Genomic DNA, 15,454 nt, shown 5'->3' with positions numbered 1-15,454 from the left:
ATACATCACTGGCATTGTCGCACAGTACCCAGGGAGTACCCATGACTCCTTCATATTCCGGCACAGCGGCCTCCACACACGACTGGTCAGGGGAGAGTTTGGGGAAGGACACCTACTTGGTAAGTACACTTTGTTGAAAATGTCACATTGCTAAGATGTAACAGCGCAGCACAGGCAATCACCATCTGCTCCTCTCATTCAGGTGACAGTGGCTACGCCCTCCGTGAATACCTCCTGACCCCATACCTCAACCCTGCTACACCCCAGCAACGGCGCTACAATATTGCACACATACGGGCAAGGAATTGCATAGAAAGGACATTTGGCCTGCTCAAGAGCAGGTTCCGCATACTGCACAAGACAGGTGGGGCCATGTATTACAGTCCTGCAGTGTGCTGCCGCATTGTGGCTGTCTGCGCAATACTACATAACATTGCAACCAAGCGCCGGATACCTGTTGACATCTCTGGCAGTGAATCTGAGGGGGACAACCGGCCACCTGCACATGCGCGCCATGCACATGGGGAGAACCCAGCAGAAGGGCACAGACGTCGCAACCACATCACAGTGAACAGTTTCTAGTACAACCTCTTCCATCACACCACAAATCAACAATGCATGCAAAATGTAATGATGACACAACGCTAATGTGTGTAGCAAAATAAATGTATTTGTTCAATTCACAAAAAATAAATAAGGTTCCAGTACAAATAACTCCCACTAACAGTATTACAGCATACTGCTGTGTATTAGAACATGGCAGGCTTAACGTCAGCCTGTGCCAATGAAAGTCTGAAGTTCTCAGGTGCGCCTACTGCGCGTTGCGCCCAAGCGCCTGTGAGGGGCATCCTCCTCCGGGGCTTCAGGACCTGGCGTGGGCCTGGTGCTGCGGCTGTGTGGTGGGATTTGTGAGGCTGAGTGGCTGCTGACGCTGGACGCCCCCTCACTAGCATCATCACCCCCCACAGTGGATGGTATTGCTGGAGGGTGTAGTGCCATGACGGCCGTGGTGAGGTGCTCCAGGACCCTGGTCATGTCCTCACTGCACTGGACTAGTTGGTGCTGCTGTGTCAGGGAGCGCCGCGCCAACAGAGAAGTTGCATTTGCAGCTACATAATTCGCCCTGCTGTATGAGGCCAGCCGGCTCATAAGTTGACGGTGGCGGCGGCGTGCTGCACTGCGCTGTGTGGACATCACAGCGGTGTTGGCCTCCATGGCTGCAGCCATGCGGGCCATTCCCTCACCCACACCTGCCATGGCTGCAGTCATGTTGTCTAAGCGCTCCCCCACACCTGCCATGGCCGCCCTCATGCCGTCCATGTGGCCTGCAATTGTGGCCACATTGCACCCTATCCTATGGAGCTGCAGCTGAATAGCTCCTTGCTGTCGTGCCTGGCGCTGGTGTATCCGCAACATGCGTCTTTCAAAGCTGAGACGCGCCAGTCCCTGTCCATTGGCCCGCCTGCTTGCTGGAGTGGAGTGCTGGCGTGACCTGCCACGCCTGCCCTGCTGGCCTGAGTTTGTGGCTGGCCGCTGTGTGGCAACTGGCGCAGGCCCGGATGTTGTGGCGACAGCTGCTGGGGGTGTGACAGCTGGTGTTGCTGGTGCGCCAGATGCAGGGGGTGTGACAGCTGGTGTTGCTGGTGTGCCAGATGCAGGGGGCACATTGGTAGCTGCTCTGGCTGCGGCTCTAGCTGGTGCAGCGGTAGCAGGAGGCACAATGGTAGCTGGCCTGGCAGCGGCTGTGGGTGCTGCTCCAGTCGCAGGGGGGACACTGCAGGTGGATCTGGCTGCTGGTGTTGTAGCAGCGGCAGGGGCTGGTGCCTGGGTTGGTGGTGGCACCTCCTCCTCCTGGACCTCCTGATCAATTTGCAGCCTTTCACTATCGCTGCTTTCGCCACCTGTGGGGGTAAGTGGTGGATCATTAGTTGCATGTGTCTGGCAGACGTGCAGTTGCTACATGCATGCTGGGTGACATTCCCTGAATGGCTGTGGCTTTGTGTGCTTTGGGACCTGTCTGGCTGCATTGTGGTACTACAACATTGTGGCCAGACTACATCTCCCACAATGCATCAGGACATTCCTTGATGTGCAACTATGGCATGCCTATGGGACATTAGGGGAGCCTATTTGGTCATGGACATTCATAGGGGGCAGGGTCGCAGTCGCATGCCACTTACCTTGGGTGTCTTGGGTGGTGCGGGATGAGTCGAGTCGTGTGAATCCTATACAGGCCTCCTTCTCCAGGGTGTCCTCCACCTGGTCCTCCATGGCAGTATTGGGTGGGACTGTTGGTCCACCTCCTCCAGTGCCCGACGACTCTCCAAGGCGCGCCGCCACCTTCTCCTTGGCACGGCCTCGGAGGTCATACCAGCGTTTCTTTAACTCCTCTAGGGACCTGTCCGCCACTCCCATGGAGTTAACAGTGGAGGCAATCCCCTGCCATATCCGACGTTTCTCTTGTTCAGGGACCCTCCTGGAATCTTTTCCAAACAGTTTCTCATGGTTGGCCACCACCCCCTCTATCAGGTGTTCTAGCTCCTGCTCGGAAAATTTTAGTTTCCTTTTGCGCCCAGACGAGCTGCTGGTGCCAGGTACAGGTTCCTCAGACATTGTAGCAGAGTTGTGGATCTGTAGTTCTCTCCTCTATTCCAGCAGCTCTCCAACTTGCTCCCTCTCAGTCAGCCTCACTGTGGAGAATGGGGGTGGGAACTGGCAGCTTTCTGGTTGTGATGTCATCACTGGGCTCGAAATGCGACTTCCCGTTTTCCCGATCTCGCGAGTTTGCCATCTCGCAAATAACGATATCGCAAATAGCGATATCGTTATTTGCGAGTTCGCAATCCCGGCGCGGGTAGCCGAAAATAGCGATTTTTCTGCGATTATCGGTAATCGCTAACGGAATTTGCGATCGCGTGCGAATCGCTTTTTTTATCGCAATTCTTCATGAATTCGGATTTGCGATTTCTGAATAGCGATTCGCTTTTTTTCGCTATTACAGAATCGCAAATGCCGATTTTCATGAATATGGCGGTTAGTACCTCCCACCCTTATTACTAAGTAGTACATTTACAGGTATGAGGATCTCCCCATAGAAAAAACAGGAGAGGTGAAGGTAGGGTGGTACCTCACAGAAGTTGCATGGTGATTGCTTAGCCTTGCTCCGAGCGACTAAGTTGAGTGTGGCCCTTTTCATCTCCATTAGCCATCTGGGGACTCCTAATTTATGTGGAGCTTCGTTCGTAAAGCAGTGCACTACTGTGTTTTTTAAGCATGAATTAATAAGGTAGTCGAGAAACAATAATCTTCAGATTACTTAATTCGAAGCTGTATATTATTTGCCTAGGTTTATAAGTTAAAAAACATTGACTTTTGTCACTCATGATAAGACTCTGATTTATAGATCTATTTCTTTTCTTTTATTGTTTCCAAGTTCAGTTATGCTTTCTGCATACTTATGAAGACAGGAGGTAATTTTGTTGTCCAGTCAAAGCATGTTAGCAACCTGCATAACACCAGCAACTCCAAATGCTCGGCTAACTAAGTTCAGTTTTCTGGGTTAGGGTATACCCAGCTCTCTGGTGTGTACTTCTTGGTGTCGCTTTAGGTTTGATGAATTTATGAATCCTCTTTCACATACAATACAAACGTAAGGCTTCTCTCCTGTATGCCTTCGTTGATGCTTCACAAGGTGTGGAAGCTGTCTGAAATCTTTCCCACACTGATTATATGTATAGGGTTTTTCTCCAGTATGTACTCGCCGGTGTATCAACAAAGACTGTGCTATTCTGAAACTCTTCCCACATTCTGTACATTTGTGTGGCTTCTCTCCCATGTGTTCCACCTGATCATTGTTAAGGTTGGTTAACTGATGGAAACTCTTATCACAATCATCACAAATATTTGGCTGCCTTTCCATATTGCTTTGATCACGGACAGTCTCTTTCAGAGACTGCTGAAAGCAATTTCCACATTTTCTACAAATATACAGTTCTGATTCAGTCTGCATATTTTGATATGAACCGATGGGAGTCAACTTATTGATACTTTGCTTAGTTTTGGCCATAACAAATTGCATCTTCTTCCCCTTGTGGTTTCTTTTACGTTTAACTCGGGGTGACCAAATAGGGAAGCCATTGTCATGAGTGTATGGGATGATAGAATATTCTGGATTGATGCTATGGTGCTGAATGACATCTACTTTGTGAACAATGTTGTTCTCACATTCACTGCTAATTGATGCTCCCTCCAAGTGGCTTCCTTGTTGATTTTTGATGGTGTTTCTGGATGTGTTAACACCTGAGGCAGACGGAAAAAAACATTTTAATAACCACCACAGATTAAAAAGCATGATCTTTATAGTCAATAAAAACACACACACACTTTCAAATAGGACCAGGGATTTGTCACATTAGGAAGCAAGATAACTGGACATCATTCAGAGGTACTTGCTCATTCACCACCACATCTTCAGTGGTGCTCTCTAGCACATGATTAGAACATGTTAGGCTGAAATACTCATCTCCAGTATCCCCATGAAGCACTTTTTCCACCATGGCTAATAGTAACAACAGGAGGGCACAGAAAGGATCAGTTAAAGGTCCAAAGTCAGATTTGGTTTCCTTGTTAAAGAAAAGAACAATAGTTACTTACCTGTAAACAGGTGGTTCTCCAGTATTGGTGTCTTTCATAGATTCACATGCCTGAATCATTCCCCGTCGTCGGAGTGGGAGTCCCACGGTACATAAAAAAGCAAAAAAAAAATGCCATAATACATATAGCAAATATCAGAAGTACCCAACCAGGAAGTAAAGTAGCACCAGCTACAGTAGAAAAAACCTTCACAATCGTGACTATCCTAGTCATTATGTATTAGTCCAAACTGCAGCCAATCAGGCGACAGCACCCACCAGAATGTTCTCCCCAGAGGCTCAGGCTCTCAGATTTTCTCGCACAGGAGTGAAACCCCATAATGCCTGAGTGAGTCTCTGGGGGAAGGCGGGCGGGTTGCATGTGAATCTATGAAAGACACCAATACTGGAGAACCACCTGTTTACAGGTAAGTAACTATTGTTCTTCTCCAGTATTAGGGGTGTCTTTCATAGATTCACATGCCTGAATCAGAATAGTAAGCAGTACTCCTAGCATAACGCTCGTAGACGTCAGAGTATCAAATATATATATATATATATTTAAATACAGTATACATGTATAACAATAATCATCAACATCTGAATAACGTCTAAAGAGCATAGAGGAGGAGGTGGAAACAGAGGCTCACCTTATTTGAAAAGATTGCGCAGCACTGCTCTTCCAACCGAAGCATCTGCGTCGTCTGCTGAATCTAGACAGTAGTGTCTAGTAAAGGTGTGTCTGCTAGACCATGTAGCAGCTCTGCAGATCTGTCGAAGAGGGACACCAGCAAAAAGGGCAGTGGAAGAGCTAACCGCCCTTGTAGAGTGTGCTCTTGGCAAGGCCTGTAAGGGTCTACCGGCCTGCTGATGACAAAGTCCAATTGTAGAGAAGACCCATCTAGCAATGGTCTGTTTTGAAACTGCACAGCCCTGGCGCTGCCGGCCATAAGCCACGAACAGTTGGTCTGTCTTGCGGATGGCAGAGGTTCTTGATAGGTAAAACTTGAGACATCTTCTAATATCCAACGAATGCAGTGCTCGTTCAGCCGGCGACTGTGGGGTTGGAAAGAATGTATTGAGGACAACCGGCTCATTCAGATGAAAATCCAAAGGCACTTTTGGCATGTACGTTGGATTAGTACGTAGTACTACTGAGTCCGTGGTGAATTGGATGAAAGGCGATCTAGATGTAAATGCCTGAATATCGCTAACCCTTCTAGCAGATGTTAAAGCTAGTAACAATGACACTTTCCATGTTAAAAATTTCAGGTCCACCTTATGGATCGGCTCAAAAGGGTGACGCATGAGCTGAGTTGGTACGACATTCAGATGCCATGTAGGTGGAGGTTTCTGCACAGGCGGAAACATACGAAACAATCCTTTGAAAAATTGCTGTATGATCCGCACGGAAAACAAAGAATTTGATCCATCTTGACGAAATCTAGAAATGGCAGCCAGGAAGACCTTAAGAGTAGAATGCGCCAAACCCAATCTGGCCAAGTGCAAAAAGAAGGGAAGAATTTGCTCTGGTTTGGCATGAATGGGATGAAGACCATTAGACTGGCACCATGCACAGAAACACCTCCACTCAAGTTTGTAGGTCTTGATCGTAGATGGAGCTCTGGCCTTCGCCAGTACCTCCTGGCAATCCTGTGGAATGTTTAAGTGTGCAAATTCCATGTGCTGAGGAGCCAAGCTGACAATTTCAGCGAGTTCGGATCCGGATGGTACACCCTGCCCTTCTGGGTGGAGAGAAGATTCGGAATGCGAGGAAGTTGGATAGGGTTGCATTCCGAGAGAAGGAGTAGCTTGGTGAACCAGTATTGCCGGGGCCATCGTGGAGAAATCAGTATCAACCGGCATGGCTGCTTCTTCATCTTCTTGATGACTTTCGGGATCAGAGGTATCGGTGGAAAAGCGTAAGCGAATATTTGATTCCAACTCATCGAAAGGGCATCCCCGCACGAGTCCTTGTGGGGAAACCAGCTTGCAAAGTATGGACATATCCGGTTCTGGTGCGTCGCAAACAAGTCCAGATCCGGATGCCCCCAAGTCTGAAAGATGCGGTCTAGAGATGGTTGATGTAGTTCCCACTCGTGAGTGCAGCCTGTGGATCTGCCGAGAGAGTCCGCTAACACATTCGCGATTCCCGGGACATGGACAGCTGACAGATGGATATTGTGAGTCAGGGCCCAACTCCAAATCTCTTGTGCCTGTTGCGACAGCCGGGCTGATCTTGTGCCTCCCTGTTTGTTTAGATAATGCATGCAGGTGGTGTTGTCTGTCCGAATCAAGACTGTGGCGCCTTCTAGGTTCGCCTGAAAGGACTTCAGGGCTAGAAAGATGGCATGCAATTCTAGCCTGTTTATGTGCCATCTCATTTGGATTTTGTTCCTTTTTCCGCTGACCATCATGCCTTGGAGGTGTGCCCCCCAGCCTGTCATTGAAGCGTCTGTTGTCACTATGAACCTGGGCACTTCCGTGAGGAAAGAGCATCCCACTTGTATGTTGCAACCTTGACTCCACCATTGAATCGCTTCTCGCATTCGAGGTGGTATTTGTATGATATCCTCGAAGGACCCCGACACCTGTAACCACTGGCGACTGAGCTCCTCTTGCAAGGGCCTCATCCGAAGACGACAGTTGGGGGTGAGAAGAATACAGGAAGAAATCATCCCGATGAAGGACTTGAACATGCGCACTGAAACGCACCTTTTTAACAACAGTGCCGCAGCCAACAGTTGTATCTTTTCCTGTCTCTCCTTTGAGATAAATACTTGGGCGAGCTTGGTGTCCAGTGTCGCTCCCAAGAAAGTCTTTCTCCTTGCTGGCGTGAGGTGCGATTTCTCGAAGTTCACTGAGAAACCCAGGCTTTGCATCAGTGACAGAGTTTTTTGAATGTGAGTTTTTACCATGTCGAAAGAACTGGCCTTGATAAGGCAATCGTCTAGATATGGATATATTTGTATCGACTGCAATCGAAGGTGGGCTGCCACCGGGGCCAGTATCTTCGTGAACACTCTGGGGGCTGAGCGCAGTCCAAAGGGAAGAACTTTGAACTGGAAGTCCCTGCCAGCCACTCTGAACCTTAGAAACTTCTGGTGCCTGGGAAAAATTGGAACATGGAAGTATGCATCCTGAAGATCGAGTGTTGCCATATACTCTCCCGCCGAAAGAAATTGGAGGATTTCTTGAAGTGTCAGCATCCTGAATGACAGTTTTTTGAGGAATTTGTTTAGGGCACGCAGGTCGAGGATGGGTCGCCATTCCCCCGACTTCTTGCGAATAAGGAAAAATCTTAAGTAGAAGCCTTTTCCTTTCTGATGATGAGGTACCCTTTCTATTGCTCCCTTCCGAATCATAGTGTTGATCTGGGCAAACAGCTCCTTGAGATGTGCTGGAGGCGGTCCTCTTGGGGGGGGAGTTTGGAGGAGTTTTTACGAATTCCAAAATGTGACCTCTGGCTACCACATCCAGAACCCACTTGTCTGTGGTAATCTTGGACCAATTTAAGTAATTTTGGGATATTTTTCCTCCAATTTGGTTCGGGTTGGGACAAAGTGGCGGCAGGATGCGTTTCTCACTTCTTATTGTCTCTTCCTCGATAGTTGGATTTTCCTCGAGACTGAGAGAAATTTCCTTTTCTCTGTCCGTAAGTCTGTTGACGATATGGCTGGTATCTTTGGTTTCCCTGGGCGGAAGTATAGGAGCGCTGTTGGTTATAGCCTCCTCTATTAGAGAAATTCCCTCTTCCTCTTGCTCCACGAAAGGAAGACTTCCTGTATTGTAAGGTGCCCAGCGAACGTGCTGTCTCAGTATCCTTCTTGATGGCTTCTAGAGCATCGTCAACATGCTTTCCAAATAAATACTCTCCATCAAATACCATATCTATAATCCTTGTTTGGACCTCCTGCTGAAAGGGTTGGTTATAGCCTCCTCTATTAGAGAAATTCCCTCTTCCTCTTGCTCCACGAAAGGAAGACTTCCTGTATTTTAAAGTGCCCAGCGAACGTGCTGTCTCAGTATCCTTCTTGATGGCTTCTAGAGCATCGTCAACATGCTTTCCAAATAAATACTCTCCATCAAATACCATATCTATAATCCTTGTTTGGACCTCCTGCTGAAAGGATGTTGCCTTCAACCATCCTTGCCTCCTGAGAACGGCTGCACCCGCTAGCTGACGAAAACCTGTGGCAGGAACGTCCACTGCAGCATCAATCATCCCAGACGAGACGCACTCTCCTTCCTGAAGGATCTTCTTTGCTTCAGCTCGATCTGGCTCGGGGAGTTTGTCCACATACGGCGAGATTTCCGACCACATCTGCCTATCGTATCTCCCTAATATGGCTAGAGAGTTAGCGGCTCTAATAGTTGTAGCTGCAATTGTAGAAACTTTTTTCCCGATAGAATCTAGACGTCTACCGTCCTTGTCTGGCGGAACAGAGACCTGAGATGTTGGGTTAGAAGACCTCTTTTGCGCTGCCTGCGCTACCACAGAGTCTGCTTTCGCTTGTCCATAGAGGCACGCTGGAGATGAATTTGGCGCCCTATATTTTTTATCCACTCTCGGGAGCACTGCTGGCAAAGAATTTGGCTTGGACATGATCTTCAGTCCTTCCTTCCATATGAATTCTATGATTGGAATGGTCCAACTCTGTTTTTGTGGCGTAGACTTGATGTCATACAAGAAGCCGTCTTCTTGTTTTGACTCCATAGTTATCATGAACCTCTTTGTTGATCTTGTGGAATGAGGCAATGTCCACAGGAGGTGACTCTGATGTAGTAGGTTCTGCCGGAGAGGGCGTGTTTGCATTGTAATCCTCATACTCCGACGATTCTGACCTATTGTCTAATTCTCCTTCTTCTTGCTCCTCATGATCTGAGTACTCTTCATCTCCTGTTCGAGGAGCTGTGACTTGTGACGCAGACAATGCTGGACGTCCTTCCTCCAACGTCACAGAAACAACTGGCTGTGCCTGCTTTGAAAGCGGCGTCGCTATTTTAGGTCTTGGCGTATATACCTGAGAGTCACCTGACTCTGAAGGTGGGAAACGCCTATAATAGTCGCTGAGCATGTACTGTAGATTGCGAAATAATTCCTCCGGCATTTGCATGCCGGGAGCAGGCCTGTCCTCGTGTGACAAAGGCTCCGTTTCATGCATTTCTTCCTCCATATCATCTTCCCCGATGACTGTGCTGACCAGACTTGTAAGGTAGTGCAGCTTGACAGAGGTGGCGTCGATGGGATCTCCTCCGTCGCACCTGCCTTTTGCTGCTGAATTGTTTGCCTCGTCGACGGTACCATCGTCGACGGGGACGTCGTCGAGGTCGTCGACGGTAGCTTCGTCAACGTGGATTTCATAGTCGACGAGGATTTCATCGTCGACGGTAACGTCGTCGGCGAGAGCTTCGTCGACTGCAAAATTTTCTTCGTTGACGGGGAGCCAACCGTCGACATCAGATTCGCAGACGAGGAGCTCGTCGACGGTACCTTAGCCGTCGTCGACGGGACTATAGTCGACGACGAGATAGGCCTGATCTGCACATGAACCAGCGTAGGCGATGAGGCCGAAGACATCACTAGAGCCGGCTTCGGTGAAGAGAAAGTCATAGTGCAGGTGGTAGACGTGGCCACATGAGAGGAAACACAATCCTTTTTTGACGTTGAAATTGTCAAAGGTGGCAACTGAGGAGGCACAGACTTTGAAGATTTCTTGGGAACTGCAGATTTCCCAGACTTCTTAGAGGGCGTACTATCCATCTTAACAGGTGGAAGAGTCTTTTTTGAATCATTAGGCCCAGAAGTATCCAGAGAGGATTGGGCCTTCTTCGTCACCTTCGCCCTTGGAGATGAAACTTCAGTTTCGGCCTTCCTCTTAATAGCAATTAGTGAAGAACCAGAGGCAATGCTTCCTACCTCAGACAAAGAGTCCTCCTTGTCCTTGAGTCTGTTAAGCCACAACAGCAGTCGTCCTTCTCTGTCCCTGATGGTCTTAGGGGGGAAGGTCCGGCAGATCTTGCACTCCTTTGCCTTATGGTCAGGATAAAGGCAATATAATTTTTTGTGGGGATCTTCTTTGAATAGCCTTTGCTTCCCACAAGAATCACAGGCCCTGAACAGGGATTTAGAAGTAGACATCTGAAAAACTTGAAGAAACTAACTAATCTAGAAGAAAACTGAGCAGAGCTCAGGGAGACTCCCTTCACACGACGTGCGGTAGAAAATCTGAGAGCCTGAGCCTCTGGGGAGAACATTCTGGTGGGTGCTGTCGTCTGTTTGGCTGCAGTTTGGACTAATACATAATGACTAGGATAGTCACGATTGTGAAGGTTTTTTCTACTGTAGCTGTTGCTACTTTACTTCCTGGTTGGGTACTTCTAATATTTGCTATATGTATTATGGCATTTTATTGCTTTTTTATGTACCGTGGGACTCCCACTCCGACAACGGGGAATGATTCAGGCATGTGAATCTTTGAAAGACACCCCTAATACTGTAGAACAGGATTTCCAAAGAAATTATCTCTAGTTACATTTTTGTTAAGTGCTAAAAAACAAAATCAAGAATCACATCATGATGCAAAGGGGCTATTTACCTGGCCCACCAATTATCTTTTACAGAGTCTACAGGAACCAGACAATCAATCAGGTAGGATGACAGACGGTATGACAGGAGTGAAAGGGCCAAAGGATTCATGTGACGATTTTGGCATATGATGGGGGTGAATGGACTAATGGATTTATCTGAGGAGGGTAAATCCCTAAGTCCAGTGAATCTAGAGTGAAGCAAAGTATATCCAACATTGACATTACTGTGGAAAGTTGATGATGGCAGGTAGGATAGTAAAACACTGACTGAACATGAAAAACGCTCTGAAGCAAAGACTAGTAAACAGGGATTTGCTTGCTGGTCTTTGGAATGGCTAAAACAAAGGAGGAGTGAATTAGTATTCATGAAAGGCGAAGCTCCACTAGAAGTAGAGTAAGGAAAAATTACTCTACAGACCAAAGAAAGGGGTGTATTTTCAACCGTGTGCAAAATCTATGAATATCCCTTTGAGTATAAAGCGTAAAGAGAGGTTGTTCCATAGGGAGTGAATGTAGAACAGGTACGGTTCTGCTGCTGGAAGGAACGAAGGAAAGAAAGGATAGTTTGAGTAGCGGGCCATAGGATTCTGTGTGATAACTTTTGCTGGGATAAGGAAATGCAAACATAGATTCTCTTACGAGTGATGCACAGTGTCTTAAGCTGCATAAAAACGCTAATTAGGAGAAAATGGTGAGCTTTCAGAGCCAGACTAAACAAAAGAAGAATCGGGCTGCTTTGCTCTGAATTTCCAACTTGGTCTTTGAATACCCACAACTAGCTTTACTAGAACACTGGCCAGGGAGCGGCTATATACCAACCAGGCTTTATCCTGCTCCAATGGAAACGTTAAAGCCCAAACCTTCAAGTCACATCCTCTCTGAATGGGATCACAAGTCATCTCAGAATGGTTGGGCCTCACCAGTGAGGTGTGGATTTCATCCCATGGCACAGAGAGCACAAGACGCTTGTTTAGGCATACCAATCGTCTTTATGCGGTCCCGTTAAAACAAGAAAAAGTAATGGGTGGAATTCTCGCACCCAAGTCACCCACCTTTTATCACTCAGGCCAGACTACAGACCACTCAGCCTTGATGCTGAACTATTGCTAACTTGCATACAATTGCACCATGGCTATAGTGGCACAGCAAACTAAAAAACACAGCAGACTGGAATATGGCCAATAGTAAACAGTGGCTGGGATTAAATCAAGCATTCCACTTATCACTGTTTTGTTTTCCCAGTGTGATGCCCTAGTTGAAACTGGCATTCCCCGACTTGGGTCCTGTGGTTCACTGTGCCTACGATTGAAGCTGTAAGTCACAGATGAGGCCCAACAATGTTGAAACCAGTCAGGGGGCACCGTGCGTTCCCTCTCAGAGGGGATGTTGCATGGCTGTTTGGGATGGGCTGTTCTGATCGGAGTAGGACCAACGCTGATTTGCATAATGTGCTTCCTGTCTCTTGTGGCACTATAATTAAAATATACAGACATGGGTCGTGACCAAGATAGCGAAGCTGGGAGATGCTCCCTGCCCTTGCTCCAGCTGGCCATTCGCTTTTATAACTGTTACTGAGTACTGAGTTAAGTAAAAATATGCATCACACGACCAATGGAAACATTGAGGACTGGCACCCTGGCCTTGGGACAGGCATCAACAGAGGAAGAAGTGTGCTGAGGACAGGACCGCCGAGACACGCGGCAAGCCCGAGAGAAGGTAGGACCCAGTGGATTCTCTCGGCTGAGGGAGGTAACATCCCGGAGTCCCTGGAGGCAGGCCCATGCTTCTGAGGAGAGCGCAACACCTCTGGAGTGGGAGGCAGGTGGAGCCGGAGAGCCAGTAAGTCCGGGAGTACAAAGGCCATTAGAGCAAGGAGCTGTGCACCCAGCGGACTACCAAGGCTGGTTGCTGGATCTGCACCGTGGGGACAGAGGACAACATGGGCGGACCTGTGCTCACTGAAAGGGGGCCAGAGAAGAATAGATACTTGAGAGGACCACTTAGTGGAAGAATAAGACATGCTCTGGTGGTTGAGCGGATGCTGCTACCTGGGAAGGCACCCAAGGACAAAATTATACAGAGATACGGACCTTGAGTGAACCACCTCCTATAATTCCGGGACAGAGGATGAGCTATAGGAGTAGGCCCCACAATAGGCATGGTCATGGCTGGACAGGGAACTGAAAGCAGCTCTGGCAATTTTGTTGGACCAGCCTGGGAGGGAGGGGGGAGCAAGTGTAAATAACTGCTGCTTTTGTTACGGGGGCCTATAATGGAGCACCACTGCAAAACCAGCACCCACCACTGCAAAACCAGCCCCCACCATTTCAGTCTCCTGTGGAAAAACCTGATGCCCGGTATGGCCAGTCCAGCCCTGGGCATGGTTGGACCCCACCGTGACCCAAAAGACATAGATGAAGGAACACTTTATTGCTCTGAGGAGACCTGCTGTGAAAGCCTGAAGTAAACCGATCCTCGATGGGGGTGGACATGCAAACCTGGTGCCATCACCCACCGATCAGAAGAGGTGGAGACATACCATCTTTGGCATAATATATAGATACTTCTTACAGTTGGTTTTCGTTTATGTTGCTGTTTTGGTTTGTTTCGGGGAATATTTTGTTTTTGGGGTGAAGCACCGGCAGACTGTCCACCCGAGAGACTTTTCCTGACCGACCAACTGCACTTTTGTATACGAGATTTGTTGCTCCAAACACGACAATGTTACAGATAATCTCACTTAACACTCTGGGACTGAGACAAATCAATGAACGAGGTGCCATCTGGGGTTGCCTTCATGGGGCCACAACAGATATGCCTCCAGGAAACCCACCTCCTACACAAAGACTAAGGGAAATGTAAGCACGGGGCATCCCCTATGAGTTACTACCCATCTGCTAACACTAAACAAAGGGGAGTGGCCACACACATGTGGCGCAACCTTTCCATGACAGTTCACAAGTACACACAACGACTGCAGTTTTCTTATCTTGGTAGGGACACTGGAGGGGTACTCTCTCACAATAGCAACACTGTATTCACCTAATACCACTCAGGATGCATTCCTGCTCAACTTCCTTGAGTGACTGGCAGGGATGGCATGAGGGGAAATCATCCTGACTGGGACCTTAACATGTTGTGGGACCTTTTGCATCCTTACCTAGCTCTGGAGCCTGCAAATGACCACGCACAGAGCTCTGTAAAACTATCTTTATTCTTCGGCATGCAAGCGTTAACTGAACGCACTACGTCTTAAACTTCGACCACACCAAGACTCCTCCCAATGATATGTAAAGCCCTCTACGACCTAGGACCCAAATACCTCAACACACGCCTGACCTTTTACAGCCCCACACACCAACTTCGATCGTCCAATCAAGCCCTCGCCGCGATCCCACGCATCCAAAGAGCCACCATGGGAGGAAGATCTTTCTCCTACTTAGCGGCCAAAACCTGGAATTCTCTCCCTACCCACCATCGCCTCACACAGAACCACCTCTCCTTCAGAAAACAACTCAAAACTTGGTTATTTGATAAGTAACGAACAACTCCTCTCCCAAGCGCCTTGACCCTCTGGGTGAGTAGTGCGCTATATAAATCTTAACTTGAACTTGAACTTGCCAAGGGTTCCAGTGACAGGGCAAATAGCAGGGGTGACAAGGAGCATCCCTGCTTGGTTCCCCTATACAGCACAATGTGTCTTGACACCTCCCCATTGACTTTCACCCACGCCAGCGGCGCTTGGTAAAGTAGTTTCCTCCAGCTGCAGAATTTTGGACCGAAACCCAGTCTGGACAGCACAGCGAACCGATAGGGCAATTCTAAACTGCGAAAGGCCATTGAGGCATCTAGTGCCATAAAGGCAGTCTGCTGGGGTCTTTGTCATGTGTAAGACTCCATATAACCTACGTAAGTAGTGACGGGTACTTCTGTGCACCATGTAGCCAGATTGGTCAGTGTGGATGATGGTGGTGAGGGTAGTCACCAACCTATTTCCTAGGACCTTTGCAAATAACCTTTGCCTCTACATTTAGGAGAGAGATCGGCCTGTATGAACTGCAGCTTTCTGGAGGCTTGCCCGTCTTATGTATTACCGCTATCATGTCTATGCGCTGGTCTGTGGGTAGGGAGCCAGTTTCCCTCTCCTCATCGAACATTCTGAGCATTGGTTGTACAGCTCTCCTGACCCTGCTGTGTCGCCAAATCATGCGTCCGAGCCGCGTTGTCGGACA

The 15,454-nt window shown here is 48.3% G+C and overlaps 1 pseudogene across 1 annotated transcript in view; it reads right to left on the bottom strand.

Moving 5' to 3' along the window:
• Window positions 1-654: 654 nt before the first annotated feature.
• Window positions 655-15,454, bottom strand: part of LOC147729622 (uncharacterized) — a 98,239-nt pseudogene continuing 83,439 nt past the window's right edge. Inside the window, exons 7-8 of the transcript XR_015308338.1 lie at window positions 2,181-4,299; window positions 655-1,901 (exon numbers count right to left, since the gene is read on the bottom strand). The product of XR_015308338.1 is annotated as an uncharacterized LOC147729622 (transcript). The remainder of the gene's footprint in view (window positions 1,902-2,180; window positions 4,300-15,454) is intronic.

The sequence above is a fragment of the Lissotriton vulgaris genome, chromosome 2_1 (genome assembly GCF_964263255.1).
Source record: "Lissotriton vulgaris chromosome 2_1, aLisVul1.2, whole genome shotgun sequence".
NCBI classification, from domain to species: domain Eukaryota; kingdom Metazoa; phylum Chordata; class Amphibia; order Caudata; family Salamandridae; genus Lissotriton; species Lissotriton vulgaris.
The sequence above is the reverse complement of the archived record's forward strand: the minus strand, read 5'-3'. Positions and strand labels throughout refer to the sequence as shown.